The sequence below is a fragment of the Pituophis catenifer genome, unplaced genomic scaffold (genome assembly GCF_029215685.1).
Source record: "Pituophis catenifer annectens isolate HBS135680 unplaced genomic scaffold, rPitCat1.0.hap2 SCAF_1, whole genome shotgun sequence".
NCBI classification, from domain to species: domain Eukaryota; kingdom Metazoa; phylum Chordata; class Lepidosauria; order Squamata; family Colubridae; genus Pituophis; species Pituophis catenifer.
Window position 1 is genome coordinate 120,122,968 of NW_027256881.1, and position 13,639 is coordinate 120,136,606.

The following is a 13,639-nucleotide window of genomic DNA, read 5'->3' on the forward strand; positions in this document are numbered from 1 at the left end:
ATATACTTTTGTTGTTAGTGGTGTGATTTGTTGCACCAGAATCAATAAGCCAATTATTGTTCTCATCTTGTTGTGTTCTGGTGCTGTTTTGTTTATTTAGCCCATTTAGTGACCCAGATTTTCTCTCTTTTGAATTTTCTCTACCCCCTCTACTTTCTCTGTAATTTGGTGGACTTCTATATTTGTGTCTATCTGTGGAAGATTGTCTGTAATTGTATTTGCTCCTATATTCTGGCCTATGTCTCTCCCTTGGGACTTTGGGACAGTCTCTTCTACTGTGTTCCCTGGATCCACAATTGTGGCATCTAAAGGCCTCATTATATTTATCTTGAAAGACTACTTTCCTAAAAGATTTGCGTTCTGTTTGGTTACTGGAACGATTTTTTCTTGAATTGTCTTCTGCTATCAATTTGTTAGATAGACTTTCTATTGATAAATATCCCAAATTAATGGTATCTAAGTGTGACATAAAGCTATCCCATGATGGATCAAGTGAATTGATAATAACACTTTTCATTGTTTGATCTGAAATCACTTCCCCCCTCAATTGCAGCTCAGCTCTTATTTTGTTTAGATTTATCAAATGCTCACTTATAGAAACCCCTGGTTTCACTCTAGAAGAAAAGAAATCCTTAGACATTCTTGTGGTTGTGGCTACGCTATCGCTGTGAAATAGATTAAACATGCATTGAATTATTTCTGATACAGTTAGGTTTGGTTTGATGCTATGATACATTGCAGGAGACACGCTAGAAATTATTATGAAAAATGCTCTATGATGTAAACAATCTATTTTTAAAGTCCAAGGTCTTCTTGGAGGACTAGTTATAAAGAATAGTAAATTTTCTTTCATGAAAATAACCTGAAGCTGTTGGTACCACTCTTGTAAATTAATGCCATCAACTCTAAGTTTTGGGAAGTCACTGGGTAAGTTCCCCACATTATTTTGTTCATTACTTACAACCTGAGGCAGTCCGTGGTCTCTCAAGTGCAGGAAATTACAGAACGGCATTGGGATGCTTGTAACGAGTCTGCGCGGTTCTCTGGCCAGTTCAAGTCTTTCGGGGCCGTCTACGTAGTTTTGCACATGCGCGTTGCTCATTTCTTCTTTGGCGCCGTTGTGGAAGGTTCTCTCCATTTCAGCTCTCTCGATCCGCTCCTCTTCAGATGAGTCGGTCTCTGGCTCGGTTTTTGGGGCTTTGGTGATGGCGACGGTTCTTCTCTTTCTCTTGTGTGCGCTGGCACTCGATTCTGTCTGCGGTGTAGGACGGAATCGGCATGGCTCTCTGGGCTCGGGTGTCGTCGTTTTCGAAGTCAGGATGGGAGCGTGCAGGTCTTGAGTTGTCGGTTTGATTTCTTGCTTCTTCGTTGATGTCTTGGAGATTTTCAATCTTGGCCCAAAAGCAGCAAAAAGCGTTTTCATTGCTGACTTTACTTGAGACTTTGTTAAATCGTCTTCATTTTCTGATTTTGATTCATCTGAAGAGTTTGAGACTTCTTTTTCACTTTCTTCGTCTGATAGCGTTTTTCGCGCCAGAAATTTTGAACTGAGCGTTTTGATTGGCTCTGCTTCACTCTCTTTTGAAGTTCGTAGAAACCAAGATGGCTGCCATTCAAAATTTCGCGCGAGGTCACATCTTTTCTTTTTTACAACTATTTTCTCAGTAGTCATTTCACTCACAGTTTTTTGATCTTTGGGTTTTTCTTTAATGACGTTTTTCTCTCTCGCTGCTCCGCTGTTCCTCAGCATCTCCTGGAGGTCCGCGATGAGGCTTTCATCATTCTTTTGGCTTTTTAGTATCTTTAATATCTCTGACCTGAGTTCGTTATTTTCTATCTCAATTTCTTCCTGGTCGTTGTTTTCACTCATCAGTTCTTCTTCTTCAGTGGTGTATTCTTCGGATTCTCTCGAAATCGCATTAGTGGATTCGTTGATCATCTCTTGATCAGTTTCTATTTCTTTGCTGTAGGCCCTGGTGTTGGGCCTATCTTTCTTGGACATTTTTAATTACTTATTGAGTCAATTAACCATCCTCTGCTACCAGCTTGTTGCAATATTTTCAGGATCAGACTCAATAAAGATAATAGAAGTTAGAGATTTAAATATATTTCTCTTTAATCATAATAGGCATTCTATATTCGCTGAATATTCAAGATAGAAGCAAGGAAAATGGGGAGGATGGCTCCTTATATATACAAGGGGTGGAGCCAGGAATGGGAGTGGTAAATTATGAATACATTAAAGTCCAAAGAATAAGTTAACCCCTGATGTTCCATATATACATTATTTACACATTAGAGAATAAGGCATTTACATCTGACAATTTCTAACTTAGCTGTTAAAGCATCACAATAATAAGCCACAAAGGTAAATTAGCTACTTCTGCTGACAAGAAGAGACTGATATGTGGAAAGATTTCCAGACTTAATGTGACATATGAATATGATCAATATTTAGTTATTTATTTACGAATGCCATTTTACTCCCAAGGACTGAAGATTGATGTACATAGAAAAAAAATCCTGAGGATTTAAAGCAGCACAACCCTCAACATCAATGAGGGTTGATACCAAAACTTAACATCCCACAAACACTTTTTCCTAGACTGAAATTTTTGTATCTTTATATAAATCCACTTGGGAAGAAGGGATCATTCTGTAGGCTCTACTATGAGGTTCCTATTAAAGGTAAAGATTTCCCTATCCAGTCATGTCTGACTCTAGGACACAGTGCTCAATTCTATTTCTTGGCTGATGGACTCAGCATTGTCTTAAGATATTTTCCATGGTCATATGTCCGGCATGGCTATACCCTTAAGGCACACAAAATACTGTTACCTTCCCACCAAAGTGGTACCTATTAATATACTCACATTTGCATGCTTTTGAACTGCTAGGTTGGTAGGAGCTGGGAAAGGAATAGGAGCTCACCCCATTGCAAGAAACTCAGGTCTCAAGGGCAGTCCAAAAATAAATTGTAATAGTATAATCCTGAAGTGATGAATGGCCTGAGATGATGATGAGTGATATGATCCAGGAATAATCATTAAATGTACATAGTTACGTATGAAAACTTAAACATGTATATGTGGGAGAGGCTGAATATATACAATTAAGCAAATAAGATTTTCAAGTCTACCCACCACTAACAGGAATAAAAAGTTTTCTCTTTCTCAGAAGCTAACAATATTTTTAACTGGAACTCTACACTATGCTCAAGTTTGTAACTGTAATACAACATATTTATACAAAGGGTCTCCTGACAACAGCTTCTAACTACAGCTTGAACAACAGCCATGAGTGCAGGAGAAGCAAGAAATTACAATCCAGGTCCATACAAGGGAGAGCATAATCCTACCAAGAACCAAAGTATGAAATCAGAGCCATCATGATAGGTTTCAATTTAAATCTGCTCCTCTACATAGCCTAACTAGGCACCAAGTCAGTTCCTACAAGTATTCAACACCTATCTAGTTGGAGACAATAATGTATAACTTGGCATCATTCAAATACGGATATCATCTTAACCCTTGCCAGTGTATAAACTCTTCCAGGTCATCAAATAGGACAACCAATGTGATTTTTTTTTTAACCTGTATCCAGAATCTGCACTGATAAGGATTGAGACAATCCATTTCCTCTGGAAATGTTTGTAGTTGCAATTGTGTATCCATCACCTTCTCTACTGTCTTTCTTTAAAAAGGAAGGATAGACACTGCATGGATAGTTATTCAAAATAGCAGGGAAGATACACGAGTTCTTGAGAAGTGAATGTATTAACAACTCACATTAAGGGAATTGTCTACACCAGGGGTGTTCAACCTTGGCAATATTAAGACTTTTTAACTTCAACTCCCAGAATTCCCAAGCCAGCCATATTGACTGGGAGTTGAAGTCCACAAGTCTTAAAATTGCCAAAGTTGGAAACCCCTGGTTTAAACTTTTCTATACTCTTTCCCATAAAATGAATATAGATTTTATATAGAAAATATTAGTATGCTTTTTCCTGAAATACATTTGGGATATTTGTTCTACAAATAAGAACATACGAAAACAGTGCAAGTGATGTTGTTACTGTTCAAAAATCTTTCATATTCGAAGCATCACTTGTTAGAAAAGTTTTCCTTTTTTTTTCTCCCAAGACTTACACGTTACCTTAATATAACCTTTCTTCCAAAATCTCATGCTTGTGTGTGCTCATTTTGTCTTCTATTTGAGAATGATAAAATCAATGTGCAGGAGAAGGTATGTGTGGGAGAAATATGAAAGTACAATATTATTTTGTAAGGGTGCCAAGTTTATTTATTTATTTATTTATTTATTTATTTATTTATTTATTTATTTATTTATTTATTTATTTATTTATTTATTTATTAGTTTGATTTATATGCCGCCCTTCTCCAGAGACTCAGGGTGGCTTACAATGCCTTTAAGCAATAGCCTTCATACTTTTGTATATACCTGCTTAGTAGGGCTTTTGGCCCCCCTTAAATGGTGTTCTTTTTTGTACAAAGTCAGCTTATTGCCCCCACAAACTGGGTCCTCATTTTACCTACCTCGGAAGGATGGAAGTTATTTCAATAACTCAATAGGCATAAATTATTATTACAGCATGTTTTTTTTTTTCATTCTTAACTTTGCGGGGTAGATCTTGCAATAACTTTTTGAAGTCAGCTCCCAGAACACTATATAAAGAAGACATGTATGCATATGTTCAGAACACACAATACACAAAGGGAGGCCACTATAGAGAATGAAATATTGTCTCAATTCTTAATTCTCGGCTATGTTCTGAAATAGCTAAGACTATTTATATATTAATATGGGACTAGATTGAAACTTAAGGCTTAGAATTTAGATATTAGTATAAGGCATCCACATTTGCTAATTATTACATTTTTTTACATTCTTGGACTACTTACGTCCTATTTAAAATCCTTATGTGATTTTTATTGATTTTTTTTAAAAAAGAACACTGTTAACAAACTAATGCAAAGTAAATAGAAGAAAAGAAAGAAGGAAGGAAGCAAAAAAATAAGGGAAAAAAAGAAAATTAGGAAAATTAATTTAAGAAAATTAAGAAAAATAGAAAAGAAACAAAAATGATACAAAGATAGCTTCCAGTATTCCTCACAGCAATTATAAGCACAATTATATTTTAACCTCTGTCTCTCTACAGTTACATCTAATTCTCTTCTTTCCATATTCTAGCCTGTCTAACCATCAAAACCATAAATCACAAATTCATTTTCTGCACTTTTATGCAAAAAGTCCATAGGATGTTTCCAGTCACCAAAGAATGCAGATAGGCCCTTTTCTCTAATCAAAGAAATTTATTTATTTTATTTATTTATTTATTAAATTTATATACCGCCCTACTCCCGAAGGACTCAGGGCGGTGAACAGCCATAAAAATAAAACATGGAAATACAAAATTTAAAATAGAGATAAAACAAATTAAATAAATTTGGCTGAACCATATTTAAAACCCCAATAATTTAAAACCAAATTTAAAATTCCCATTTAAAAGCGGAGAAGTTTAGGTCAGGCCGGCTTGCTGGAATAGGAACGTCTTAAGCGTGCGACGGAAGGTACGCAGATCCGGAATCCTCCGTATCTCGGGGGGGAGCTCGTTCCAGATAGTAGGTGCCCCCACAGAGAAGGCTCTCCCCCTGGGGGCCGCCAGTCGACATTGTTTGGCCGACGGCACCCGGAGGAGCCCCTCTCTATGGGAGCGTACTGGTCGGTGGGAGGCTATTGGTGGTAGCAGGCGGTCCCGTAGATAACCAGGTCCTAAGCCATGGAGCGCTCTAAAGGTGATAACCAAAACCTTGAAGCGCACTCGGAAGACCACCGGGAGCCAGTGCAGCTCGCGCAGGAGGGGCGTTACATGGGAGCGCCACGTCGCTCCCATCACCACCCGCGCAGCTGCACTCTGCGCCAGTTGGAGCCTCCGAGTGCTCCTCAAGGGGAGCCCCATGTAGAGAGCGTTACAGTAGTCCAGACGGGAGGTGACGAGGGCATGAGTGACCGTGCGTAACGAGTCCCGATCCAGAAAGGGACGCAACTGGCGGATCAGGCGAACCTGATGAAAAATCCTCCCGGTCACGGCCGTCAAATGCTCTTCTAAAGACAGCCGTGAATCCAGGAGGACACCCAAGTTGCGAGCCCTCTCCGTGGGGGCCAATGCTTCGCCCCCAATAGTCAGCGATGGCACCAGCTGACTATATCGGGACGTCGGAAACCACAGCCACTCGGTCTTGGATGGGTTGAGTCTGAGCCTGTTTCTCCCCATCCAGATCCGTACGGCCTCCAGGCACCGGGACATTACTTCAAGGGCATCGTTGGGGTGGTCTGGGGTGGAGATGTACAGCTGGGTGTCGTCAGCGTACTGATGGTACTCCACCCCGAAACCACGGATGATCTCGCCCAGCGGCTTCACATAAATGTTGAACAAAAGGGGCGAGAGGACCGATCCTTGTGGCACCCCACATATAAGGGGCCTCGGGGTCGACCTCTGCCCCCCTGTCAACACAGACTGCGACCGGTCAGAGAGAAAGGAGGAGAACCACCGCAGTACGGTGCCTCCCACCCCCAACCCTTCCAACCGGTGCAGCATGATACCATGGTCGATGGTATCAAAAGCCGCTGAGAGATCTAATAGGACCAGGACAGAGGAACAACCTCTGTCCCGAGCCCTCCAGAGATCATCCACCAACGCGACCAATGCCGTTTCCGTGCTGTACCCAGGCCTGAAGCCCGACTGGAACGGATCTAGATACGTCGTTTCATCCAGGTACCGGGGAAACTGTCGTGCCACCACACTCTCGACAACCTTCGCAACAAAGCGAAGGTTGGAGACTGGACGATAATTAGCCAATATTGCCGGATCCAGGGAAGGCTTCTTGAGGAGAGGTCTCACCACCGCCTCTTTCAAGGCGGCGGGAAAGACACCCTCACTCAATGAAGCATTTATAATCCCCTGGAGCCAGCCTCGCGTCACCTCCCGGGAAGCCAGCACTAACCAGGAGGGGCACGGGTCCAACAAACATGTGGTCGCATTCAGTCTACCCAGAATCCTGTCCACGTCCTCAGGGGTCACAGAGTCAAACTCATCCCAGATAACATTCTCAGGACCTGCCTCCGTCACCCCCACTGGATCTACCCAGTCGGAGTCCAGATCTTCCCGAATCTGAGTGATTTTGTCATACAGATACTGAACAAAGTCCTCGGCTCTTCCCTCCAAGGGGTCCTCCCTCGCTTCCTGGTGGAGCAGGGAGCGGGTCACCCTAAACAGGGCGGCCGGGCGGTTATCTGATGACGCAATAAGAGCAGCAAGATGAGTACGTTTTGCTGCTTTTATCGCCACTAGGTAATTCTTAATATGAGATCTTACCAGTGTCCGGTCAGATTCAGTGCGACTGGCCCTCCAACTACTCTCTAGGCGTCTTTTCCGGCGCTTCATCTCCCTCAGCTCCTCGGTAAACCAAGGAGCCAGGTGAGATCGGCGCCGGGTCAGAGGCCGCAAAGGCACGACTCGATCCAGAGCTCCAGCGGCCGCCCTATCCCAGGCGGCCACTAAGTCTCCAGTCGAGGCGTGAGCCAGGACCTCAGGCATTGGCCCAAGCTCCGTCTGGAACCTATCAGGTTCCATCAGGCACCTGGGGCGGTACCATCTTATCGGTTCCGCCTCCCTGCGGCGGGGAGCAGCGGTTCGAAGATCAAGGCGAAGGAGAGAGTGATCCGACCATGACAAGGGCTCGATGGCTATGTCCCCTATCTCGAGATCACTCAGCCACTGTCCAGAGACAAAAATCAAGTCCAGTGTGTTTCCCCCCATGTGCGTAGGGCCATGAATTAGCTGGGTCAGATCCATAGCCGTCATGGAAGCCATGAACTCCCGAGCCACCTCAGACGTCTCACCCACGGACGGCAGGTTGAAATCCCCCATGACCATAAGTCTGGGGGTATCAACCGCCACCGCGGCGATAACGTTGAGTAGCTCGGGCAGGGCTGCTGCCACGTGGCAGGGAGCCAGGTACGTGATCAGCAAACCCATCTGAACCCCGTGACCCCACTTCACAAGGAGGGTCTCACAACCGGCCGTCTGAGGAACAGTGGCCTCCCTCGGCCTAAAACCTTCTCTAATAATAACCGCTACTCCCCCGCCCCTCCCCTGAGACCTCGGTTGATGGAATGCGTGGAAGCCTGGTGGGCACATTTCTACCAGAGGGACCCCTCCCTCCAGGCCCAACCAGGTCTCCGTAAGCCCTGCCAGGTCCACTCCCCCCTCCAGAACAAGATCACAAATGAGGGGGGCTTTATTTACTGCGGACCTGGCATTGCACAACATCAGCCGAAGGCCCGGGCCCTGAGGGTCTGTGCAACCTGGAGAACGAGTGGAGCCTTGGGGGCCGGAGCACGCTACCGCATGGAGACAGCGGGTGCGCGCTCCCTTAACATGATATGGCCCCCTGCTCCCGCCATATCTACCCCTCCCCCTCACAGTACCGATGGTAAAAACACAATCTGGACAAGCTCGACCCCCCCCATTTCCTCCGGAACTCCCACCCCCCCCGCCGCATATAGTGGCCAGGCCTGACCTTCCCCTTGGTGGGTTATCCCCCAAACCCACTACCCTAGTTCCAGTTTTACCTCCCCCCCCCCGGGACCCCTTAAAATTTTTTCCAAAAATTTACATAAAAAACCCCTCAACCCCCTCTTCGCCGCATGCCACCTCTCTGGGTCCCAAGACCCGTCATTGAGGTAGGCCCTCGATAACGTAGAGGGCCAGGCTTGCGAGAGGGGGGAGTCTCGCAATGCAAGAAGCTGTGCCCTTCGGTACATCTAAGCTCTGAGGTAGTGATAAGGTATGGCCCAGGGCTCCATGATAGTCCAAATTGTCCTGAAAAAGGCAGGTTGACCATAAGCGGAAGAGTCTCCACTGTCCTCTCACGGCAGTGGAGGAGTCCAATAAATTAATTTATCCATCTCACCATGATCTATCAATTTCACATTCCACTATAATGGATAGTGTTAAATCTCCCCATCTTTGTGCATATAATAATCTTGCTGCAATAATCATAGATTGAAATAATCTTCCATGACTTTTTTCTAACTCTTTATCTATTAAGCTGACTCTGTAAGCTGCTTAGAGAGGGCTGTAAAGCACTATGAAGCGGTATATAAGTCTAAGTGCTATTGCTATTAGTCATAAAAGGTTTTAATTGGATATTAAACTTTAGAATCCTCTGTATCAAAGTATGTATTTGAACCCAATTTTTAAAGCTTTTTTACGTGTCCACCAAGCATAATAAAATGTCCTTCTGTATTGTTTACATTTCCAAAATTGATCTGAAGTGCCTTTATGCATTCATAATTTTATAAAAATTCTCTTTAGGCTTTATCTTGATTGGATTTCTATTTTTATTGTTTTAGAGATATGTATTTGTTAGGATTTTAATGTTTTAATGCTGGAAGCCTCCCAGAGTTGTTTTGCTATAAGATGGACAGCAAACAAATTCATTCATTCATTCATTCATTCATTCATTCAATCAATTCATAACCCCAATGTAAATTTTAACTCATTTGACCACCTATTTTCCCATTGCTCAATCTATATCAGGACTGTCCAACTCCTGGTCCACGGGCCAGATGCGTCACACTCTGGCCACACCCACGCCCAGTTTAGCGAAGGGGGAAAAAGGTCCCGATACGTCACGTGATGATGCTGTGATGACGTGAGTTTGACACCCCTGATCTATATAGTATAACCAAAATTCTTAGCCCATTTTATCATACAATCTTTAAGCTGTTCTTCCTCTGTTTCAAGTGTCAACAAAAGTTTATACATTATAATAATTACACGTTCATCATCACTGATGATGAACTTGTGATCTTTATGGCCAGATTTTCACAAAAGAAATGTTTCTTTTAATTCTCAAATGAACGTTAAAGACTTTTGCTGACATTAGCTATCTGCACAGTAAAACAAGTAGAAACAAAATCCATCCATCCCATAGTGAAATTTCAATATGAAATAATTGTACACTGTGAAACTTACTCATGAGACAACCTGATCCTTAGTAATCACACCAAGTGGGGACTGCAAAAAGGTTTGTTGTTAAATTTGTAACCTTACAATGCTAAGATTCTAAGTAATATGAAAACAATAAAGACACCTCCAACCCATAAATCCCCTGAAGTCCAAACCCAGATTTTTTTATATTATTGAAAAGGGAAGAGAACCAGAAGGAATGAAAGGACTTCCTCCAGTTTTTAAAATATCAGAAAACAAATTAGAGGGTAAAGCCTCATATATCACAGTTAAGTCTGTGGATGAGCGAATCCAATTAAATAGACTGCCATCAATGTTCTTGGAAGATTCCCCAAACTGAAACGTTACCACAGTGAATGACAGCCAACTGTCAGTTCACAATTAACCCACTTTGCTGCCTGATTTCAGAGAAATGCATGGCTAGTCCTGCACCCCCAGAAAGAGATATAGATGTCGAACAGCAAAAACTCTCTTCTCTTTTGCACACAGAGGGAGTAGCCTCTTTTGAAAGGGAGCAGAGTTTCAAAAGTACAGCTAGTCCTTGACTTAACATCATTTGTTTAATGATCAAAATTATGATGGCATTGGAAAATTCATTTTATGCAGCTTTTTAAAATCACAAATGCGTAAAAAGAGATTTTATGAGGGAACACAAGTGAAATAGAAATGGACCAGAATTAAACTGATCCATTCTTTTCTGCAGGATCCAAACTGGGTCAAACATCGAGATCAGACATTAAGTCTTCCAAGCTTTCGGATTTGTGCTGAAGTCCATCCTCAGGGAACTTCTCTTTACCAGAATGTATGCTTTGGGCTATTCTATATAGGGTTGCCAGGTGTCCACTATTTGAGCGGAAGTCCACTTTTTTCACATTATGTTCATTATTTTTTTCACAAAATAGTGGACATTTTTTTTATTCAAAAGCTTTATGATGAAATGGTACGTAAGTTTTGCGAGTCAGAATTCCATGAAGTTTTGCGCCATGTTCCAACATGTTGGTTAAGTTTGTTTAAAGCGGTTGAAAGACTTCTTTTAAACTGGATACCTCTAAAATCGTATTTTATTTCTCTTGGATCTGATGAGTGCCATAAGGTTATCTGGAACTTATTTTGGATCAGGAAAATGAACTCGCAAAGGACGATGAACCAACAATTTCAGAATTGTATTTATATTTCATGCACTTCTTCATGTCAATAATGCAAGACACCCTACTGAAGCTGGAAAGCAAGAAAATTCTTGCATGTGATCTTCACATTATCATGTGTAAGCTGCGTGATTCTTTGCAAAAAAAATACAGTTTTTTGGAATGAAAGTTTTATTTGCCTTACATAAAAAACATTTGCCTGAGAATGCCATGCAAAAGTTCAAGAAAGAAGCCATCAACGTGTATCAAAGAGCCATTGCGTGCCTAGAAAAGTGGTATAATTTCACCGATTCAGTATATGAGACGCTAAGTTGTTTCAATCTAATTGATCGCAATAATCCTCCAACTTTAGAAGAAATGATGAACATCTGGTTATTATCACCATGGCAAGAAGAACTTCCACCCAACACTCTCTTCGATGAAATTTCTGCCTTAGAAAAAGTTTATGTTCATCTGCACGGCGATTCATCCCTTGATAAGTGGACGTACTTTTTCAAGAAAGAGCCAACTCGGAGTTTACTGAAACTGTTCCAGTATTGTGCATCAATTCCGGTATCAAATGCAAATGTTGAATGAATTTTCAGCGTCATGGGAAATTTGTGGACTGACAAACGTAACCAACTGCTTGTACCATCAGTTCGAAGTGAACTTTGTATATTTTTTAATATTTCTCAATGTTGTACTGAAATTAAAGAATTATTCCTTAAACACAAAGAATTGATCAAAGCTGCGCAGTCAAATAGAAAATACACACGACAGCAAAGTAAAATGTAATTTAATATTTTACATATTATTATAATATATTTGATGTTTTGAATTTTAAATAAAGTTTTGAAGTGATTATTTTAATACGTGTTAAAATGTTTGTAAGAAAATATATAATTTAATTATATATTTTTTTTACTACTTAACCCCCCCCCCCCCCACTTGTCCGCTATTTTTTGGAAGCAGACCTGGCAACCCTAATTCTATGCATAGTATGAGCTGCGTTGGCACAGTGTTTAGAATGCAGTACTGCAGACTACTTCCGCTGACTGCTGGCTGCCTGCAATTTGGCAGCTCAAATCTCACCAGCTTGAGGTTGACTGAGCCTTCCATCCTTCTGAGGTCAGAAAAATGAGGACCCAGATTGTTGGGGGCAATATGCTGACTCTGTAAACCACTTAGTGAGGGCTGTAAAGCACTGTGAAGCGGTATACAAGTCTAAGGGCTATTGCTATAGTATTTATGTGGTGCCTGGTGATGGGGCTTTTTAGTTGTTGATTGGGTTATTGATGGCCAACTATTAAGTCATTGACTGTTGTTTCTTTGTGTTGCCAAGTCCTTGGCTCCTAACTACCTGATAAGCCTGCTGGTAAATCAGCACTCCTGTTGACTGACAAAGGACCTGTTTCCCAGGCTTCAATAATTTCCCTGGGTATCTTTGTACCTGCTCGGCCAACAATCTTAGTAGCTGTGAAATTGAATGTATGTCTTTGTTCATTGCAATGTTCATTGAATCCATCCTTTTCTATTCCTTGTGGGGGGAAATTAAGGATGTACTTATCACTTTATTTAATTATTTTTTAAAATAAATAAAATAAATATACATACAGTATATACCACTATCTTACTATTTGGATGATTCTGGGCTAATGTCCTGCCCATTTACAGTATATATGCATGTGATATCACTGCAGTTAAAAGAGGGAGGGACTTCATGTTGACTTTTTGTACTTCCCCTACTGCTGTTCTAGTAGTCTTCGTAGTACCTTTTGTTCTTATGCAGCTGTCCTAGTATTTCTTCCCTGCATTTCTTTCATGCATGGCATAACCATTGAATATATGTAAAATAATTAAAAGGTATTTAAAATGTTAGATATTCTTTATTGGTGAAAATATTAATAGCATGTAAGAAATTTAAACTCTACTCAAATTTATAGGAGGGAAAAGTCATTTTTAAAAGCTGAAAATTCTATGTATGTAAATCCCCAATATGCTCATATTCCATAGTTGCATAAATACCAAACTCTATCCAGTTTATATTGTATATACATGTACTCATCGACTTATGACCACAATTGTGACCAGAATTTCCATTGTTAAGCAAGTTGGTTGTTAAATGACTCGTGCCCAATTTTATGACTTTCTTGCCATAGGTGTTAAATGAATCACTGCTGTGGTTTCTAAGCGAATCAGGCTTTCCCTGTTGACTTTGCTTATCAGAAGCTGGCCAGGAAGGTCATAAATGGTGATCAGATGACCCCAGGATGCTGCAACCATTGTAAATATATGTTAGATGACAAGCAACCAAATTTTGATCTCATGATTGTGAGGAGGCTACATCAGTTGTAAATGTGAGAACTGGATGCAAGTCACTTTTTTCAATGCCATTGCAACTTTGAACAGTCCCTAAATGACTGGATGTAAATCAAGGACCATCTGTAATGACCTTGAA